The sequence below is a fragment of the Rutidosis leptorrhynchoides genome, chromosome 4, assembly GCF_046630445.1.
Source record: "Rutidosis leptorrhynchoides isolate AG116_Rl617_1_P2 chromosome 4, CSIRO_AGI_Rlap_v1, whole genome shotgun sequence".
Taxonomy (NCBI): Eukaryota; Viridiplantae; Streptophyta; class Magnoliopsida; order Asterales; family Asteraceae; genus Rutidosis; species Rutidosis leptorrhynchoides.
Genome location: NC_092336.1, coordinates 609,641,752 through 609,649,152, shown reverse-complemented (window position 1 = coordinate 609,649,152; position 7,401 = coordinate 609,641,752). Strand labels below are relative to the sequence as shown.

Below are 7,401 nucleotides of genomic sequence, written 5' to 3'. Positions count from 1 at the left end.
CCACCCTCAACGGATTTAATAAGCCTATTATCATACATAATAAATTTGTATTTATAACAAGCCTTCCTCAATTGGCGCATCTTAATTTAAGCCTATATGAACCATATCAACAAGTTAATTAAATAAAAAGTACCAAAAACCAGCAATTAAATTATTTAATTACGGAGTATAATTTAAATCCACGCACCTCACATTTATTAAATTAAATTGTCTAACATTTCGTGCGTAACTCAAGTGCACTATGCAAGGTTAGATTTTATTTTTTTATTTCTTTACCGTTTATGTTCAACCCTATTTATCATATCAATATTAAGTTTAACTATTACGAAGTATGATACTAATTAGTACAATTAAGATTGCATTTATTTATCTTTTCGATTCATTTAGCTTTATGTGTTTAATACTATTATTTATAGTTATTATTATTTATAATATGATATGATTGAGAATTTAAATTTTAATGAACAAATTGTTTTAGTCGTTAATTATGTTGGATTGATTGATAATAAATTTTATTTCAATTAATAATCAATTACAACAAGAAGAGAAATCCCCTAGAGCTGAAACTGAAAAAAATGATACATCAAATTCAAATTTAGGGGAGTTAAATGTGGATTCAATCATGGATTATGTGATGGCCCGTCCAAATCCATTTGGACGAATACATCATTCATCGATTTCACAGTGAGGTTGATGTTTGCGAGGTGTACTAGGAAATAGTATTATTTTTATAACGAAATACTATTAAATACGATACAATTTTACACAAGATATTTATTTATTTATAGAATGGATATACCTAAACCTTGCTACAACACTTATAGGCAGTGTACCTAATCGTACAGTAGTGTAGTTTTTAGTAAGTCCGGTTCGTTCCACAGGGATCTTTTAAACAAGCTTAACGCTATATATTTTTAAAAATTAAATTTGTAAAAATACAAAAATATATATAAGTAGTATTATTATTATTATTATAAAAGAGGGTTTTTTACCGTTTAATGACCGATTTGTCGATTTTTAAAACTTTAGTCGCAGTTAAAACCTAATGTAAAATATTAAAAATAAATATAACTTAATTTTAAACGTAAAGTAAATAACGATAAATAAAAGTGCGATAAAATAAAATTCCGATAATTAAAGAGTACGATAATTAAAAGTGCAATTAAATACAATGACAGTAAATAAAAGTGCGATAATTAAAGTGAAATTAAATATGAAATAAAAGAAATTAAATATGAAATAAAGGAATTATGCTTATTTAAACTTCCATAATCATGATGTTTGGCGTGTTGATTTTTAGTTTATTACCACGGATTTGTCCATAATAGTCCATCAGTCATAATCATAAAATACGGAAGTCTTCGTCAAATTATTCTTATTCCCGAAGTCAAATATTCCAACTAATTGGGGATTCGAATTGTAACAAGGTCTTAATACTTTATTTAATGAATACACCAGGTTATCGACTGTGTGTAAACCAAGGTTTTACTACTTTGTTAATAATTACACCAATTACTGATAATGCTAAAAACGAACATATATTTCATAGCATTATCCCTCAAGAAAGACAAGCTTTTAGTTGCAATTGTTCTATTTACAAGTGATATTCGTTTAAATAATAAAAGGTGAAGACAAAAGACAGATTTGACGAATTGAAGACGCAAATGACCAAAAAACTCAAAAGTACAAAATACAATCAAAGAGGTTCCAATTATTGATAAGAAACGTCTCAAAATTACAAGAGTACAAGATTCAAATCGCAAAGTACAAGATATTAAATTGTACGCAAGGATGTTCGAAAATCCAGAACCGGGACCAGAGTCAACTCTCAACGCTCGACGCAACGGACTAAAAATTACGAGTTAACTATGCACATGAATATAATATAATATATAATTAATTCTTAAAGTTAATATATATATTATATTATATTTAAAAAACGTCGGCAAATTAAAAGACAAACCTTTGTGAGCTGGAATTACGAACTCCGCGAGTTGCGGAGTATGGAGGCCAAAAATGCCGCGAGTAGCGGAGCTCACCTGGACTCAAATCCCTGTAAAAGCCAGCGCAGTTCGACGTAAAAAAATATCAAAATATATCCATCCTCTCTATATCTATACGTAAATATTTATATTTATATTTTAATTTTAATTTTAATTTTAATCCTAATAATAAGGGTATGTTAGCGAATATTGTAAGGGTGTAAGTCGAAATTCTGTCCGTGTAACGCTACGCTATTTTTAATCATTGTAAGTTATGTTCAACCTTTTTAATTTAATGTCTCGTAGCTAAGTTATTATTATGCTTATTTAATCCGAAGTAATCATGATGTTGGGCTAAATACTAAAATTGGGTAATTGGGCTTTGTACCATAATTAGGGTTTGGACAAAAGAACGACACTTGTGGAAATTAGACTATGAGCTATTAATGGGCTTTATATTTGTTTAACTAAATGATAGTTTGTTAATTTTAATATAAAGATTTACAATTGGACGTCCCTATAAATAACCATATACACTCGATCGGACACGATGGGCGGGGTATTTATATGTACGAATAATCGTTCATTTAACCGGACACGGGAATGGATTAATAGTCACTAGAATTATTAAAACAGGGGTGAAATTATGTACAAGGACACTTGGCATAATTGATAATAAAGTATTAAAACCTTGGGTTACACACAGTCGACATCCTGGTGTAATTATTAAACAAAGTAATAAAACCTTGTTATAGTTTAAGTCCCCAATTAGTTGGAATATTTAACTTCGGGTATAAGGATAATTTGACGAGGACACTCGCACTTTATATTTATGACTGATGGACTGTTATGGACAAAAACCTGACGGACATATTAAATAATCCAGGACAAAGGACAATTAACCCATGGGCATAAAACTAAAATCAACACGTCAAACATCATGATTACGGAAGTTTAAATAAGCATAGTTATTTTATTTCATATTTAATTTCCTTTATTTTATATTTAATTGCACTTCTAATTATCGCACTTTTATTTATTGCTATTGTATTTAATTGCACTTTTAATTATCATACTCTTTAATTATCGCAAGTTTATTTTATCGCACTTTTATTTATCGCAATTTCATTATCGTTATTTACTTTACGCTTTAAATTAAGTCTTTTATTTATTTAATATTTTACATTTGGTTTTAACTGCAACTAAAGTTTTAAAAATCGACAAACCGGTCATTAAACGGTAAAAACCCCCCTTTATAATAATAATATTACTTATATATATGTATTTGTATTTTTATAAAATAAAACTAATATAGCGTTAAGCTTTGATTAAAAGATTCCCTGTGGAACGAACCGGACTTACTAAAAACTACACTACTGTACGATTAGGTACACTGCCTATAAGTGTTGTAGCAAGGTTTAAGTATATCCATTCTATAAATAAATAAATATCTTGTGTAAAATTGTATCATATTTAATAGTATTTCGTTGTAAAAATAAAGCTATTTTATATACACCTCTGCGCACATCAAGTATTTTTGGCGCCGCTGCAGGGGAACTTAAAATCTAGCTTAAAAGCCGAAAGCGCAACGCTAATATAAAAAAAAAAGATTTTATTTTTAGTTTACTTTTATAAAAATACGTTTTTGTAAAAATACGTTTTAAATATTCGAAAACATAAGAAGAAAACAAAAATATAAATATTTTTAAGAGTTTGTTAAATATTTAAGTTTTATAAAGTTTCTTTATTTTTATAAAAATATAAGTCTTATTTAAATATTTTGTTTTTATTTAAAACATAAAAAAAATCAAAAAAACCGAATAAAAAAAATATATAAATCTAGTTTTAAGATTTTTATTATAAAGTATTTCTATTTTTATTTTAGTTTTTAAAACATAAGTTTTTATTTAGTTTTTATAAATATTTTATTTAAATATTTAAACAGAAAAAAAAACTGAAACGCACGATTTTAGCCTGGTACACGTCTGAAATTTAAAACCCCGCGACTCGCGGAGTTTTCCAGCTTCGAATACCACAACTCGCGGAGGAACCCTGACACGGGTACACAGAAACCCTAACAGCATCATTACGTAATTATTATTATTATTAATAATTAAAAACCCTAATTAGGTTTTAAATTTTAATTAATTAAGTTTAGTTTATTTATTTAATTTGTATATTTAGTTTAATTAATTTAAATAAATTATAAAATTAATAGTTTTAATAAATAAATAATATAAAAATAATATTTTTAATAAAATTGTAATTTTCACAACTTTTAGTATATTTTTATTTTTTGTTCCTTTTTAATTGTTTTAGCGTAATTTTTGTATTTTTCGCTCGTATTTAGTTTTAAACTTAGTTTTTGCCATAGTTATTTTTATTTCTAGATTTTTAGGCTTTGCCGTAAAATCCCTTAAGTGCTTTTTCTTTAGACTAAGATTTAGATGCTTTAGAATTTTGCGACGCCTTTTTAAGTTTTTAGTTCCTTTTTAAGTTTCAATGCGCTACTTTCTTATTTTTATTTTTCGACGCCTTTTACCTATGTATCAATTATCACTCCAATTAGTAATCTCAATTTGCGATTATAATTTTAAGTTAGTGATAGTAATAAGGTTGGGTTAATAGAGTGTTTTTAAGTTTTATAAGTCATTTTTTTTTTATTTCTTATTTTTCGACGCCTTTTATATTTCAATCCTTTTCTTTTTCGACCTTTTTTGACGCGCTCTTTTTCTTTCTTATTTCTCGCTATTCTAGTTTTAGGACATAGATTTTTATTCTACTTCTTATCTAAATTTCTTAAAATTATGAAAATTTATTTTAAGTGGTTAAATTGATAGATATCAAAATTTTCTGGTTCGTAGTAATAGTTGGATTTGTACGTGGACCGGGTTATTGGAGCCAAACAGTACTCAATTATATTGAGACCAAACGAATCCTGCCCCTCTGCCGCATCTTTTGGCTATTCGAAACGTGGGCAAAATCAGAAAAGTCTATTAATTGGATAACTTATATAATTTTTCTTTCCTTTTAAAAACTAATAGGATATTCAGTAAATGCACCAAGCAAGACGTTCACCACCTTTTGTACGTTCACCACCTGTAACTAGATCAAGACATCTAGCAAATATTACCGCCGTTGATTTTTCTTTAGAATCGTCATCCAGTCGACCAAGTATCCCAATTCAAATTTCCGATAATCCATTTTTTGAATCCGACCTCACAATTGAGAATCCGGAGAATATTCAGGGACGATTCGTAGATCCTGAACCATTAATTTTTCCTCCGGAACACCAATCATTCAAACAGAGATTGTTGATGAACGAACCATTAAATCAGAATCCTCTAGTGATTCAGATTCAACAAATTCAATTATGGAGAATCTGGAACCTTTAAGTATGGAAGACCGAATGAGAGCTAAACGCACTGGCCAAGGTCACGCAATTACTCATCCTGACATTAATGCGCCAGATTATGAAATCAAAGGACAAATTCTACACATGGTGACTAATCAATGCCAATTTAGTGGTGCGCCGAAGGAAGATCCAAATGAACATCTTCGTACCTTTAATAGGATCTGCACACTATTTAAAATAAGAGAAGTGGAGGATGAACAGATATATCTTATGTTATTTCCCTGGACTTTAAAGGGAGAAGCCAAAGATTGGTTGGAATCGTTACCTGAAGGGGCGATTGATACATGGGACGTTTTAGTTGAAAAATTTCTTAAACAATTATTTCCGGCATCTAAAGCCGTAAGACTTCAAGGAGAAATTGTTACGTTCACACAGAAACCAAATGAAACTCTATATGAGGCGTGGACAAGATTTGAAAAGTTATTGAGAGGATGTCCGCAACATGGTTTAGACACCTGTCAAATAGTACAAATATTCTACCAAGGATGCGACATCACTACAAGGAAAGACACAGATATAGCAGCTGGTGGTTCTATTATGAAGAAAACAGAAACTGATACTTACAAAATTATTGATAACACTGCTTCCCACTCACATGAGTGGCACCAAGAAAAAGATATCGTTAGATCGTCTAAAGCAGCTAGAGCCGATTCTAGCCATGACTTAGATTCCATTTCCGCAAAGATAGATGCTGTCGAGAGACGAATGGGAAAGATGACTAAGGATATACACTCAATACGAATTAGTTGTGAGCAGTGTGGAGGACCACATTTGACAAAAGATTGTCTCAGTATTGAACTAACAATGAAACAAAGAGAGAATGTTTCATATCTAAACCAAAGGCCTGGAAATAATTATCAGAATAATTATCAACCGCCAAGACCGATTTACAATCAAAATCAGAATTATAACCGAAATATTTCATACAACAACCAACAAGGTCCTAGTAATCAACAAGTATCCAACAATACTTACAATCAGCAAAGACCTAATTTTCAAAACAAACCACCACAAACCGATGATAAAAAGCCGAATTTAGAAGATATGATGACGAAGCTAGTTGAAACTCAAACGCAGTTTTTCACATCTCAAAAACAATCCAATGAACAAAATGCTCAAGCATTTAGAAATCAACAAGCTTCTATTCAAAACTTGGAACAAGAAGTAAGTAACCTAGTATAACGACCCGTTCCTAATCCATCCGGACAACGTCCATATCGATTACAAACGAATTATAATAGTTGATAACATCGCGAGGTATTTGACCTCTATATGATACATTTTACAAACGTTGCATTTATTCTTAAAAAGGCAAACTATCATTACATCAAAATTGATATGCTCGTCTAACATTTTACAATATCCAAATGGCTTAATATTAGCCCTTAATGATCTTCAATGACTCGAATGCAACGTTCGTGTATCATGGCTTAAATGGTCCCAACTAGTATCCTTTATATGAGCTAATGCACAGCGGAAGACTTAATTCGTACCTGAGAATAAACATGCTTTAAAGTGTCAACCAAAAGGTTGGTGAGTTCATAAGTTTATCGTATCAACAGTTATCAAAAGTTTCAATAGACCACAAGATTTCATAGTTATAAATATCTGTACACTCGCAAGTGTATAAAAGCATTCTAAGTGGTTGAGCACTTGGTAACCATACTTAACATTTAATCACGTCGCATATTCCCTTTAATATGAAATCTTACTACACCGTACCAAGGTGTAGTCGCAAAACGAAGTACTGTGCAACCGTTGAATACTGGTCGTCCAGTCCGGTTGGGGTTGTCAGGCCCGATAGATCTATCAACAGGATTCGCGTTTACAATACAGCTGTAAATATTAGTTACCAAGCTACAGGGAAGTATGCAAGTGGTACAACTCAACGTAGAATGTATTTTAAGTACTTGTGTCTATTTCGTAAACATTTATAAAAGCATCGCATGTATTCTCAGTCCCAAAAATATATATTGCAAAAGCAATTAAAAAGGGAGCAAATGA

General features: G+C 30.3%; 1 non-coding gene across 1 annotated transcript; it reads right to left on the bottom strand.

The window, feature by feature from the left end:
• Positions 1–5,739: 5,739 nt before the first annotated feature.
• Positions 5,740–5,846, bottom strand: LOC139846157 (small nucleolar RNA R71). Its single transcript, XR_011758895.1, has one exon. It is a non-coding gene; the product is annotated as a small nucleolar RNA R71 (small nucleolar RNA).
• Positions 5,847–7,401: the final 1,555 nt, after the last annotated feature.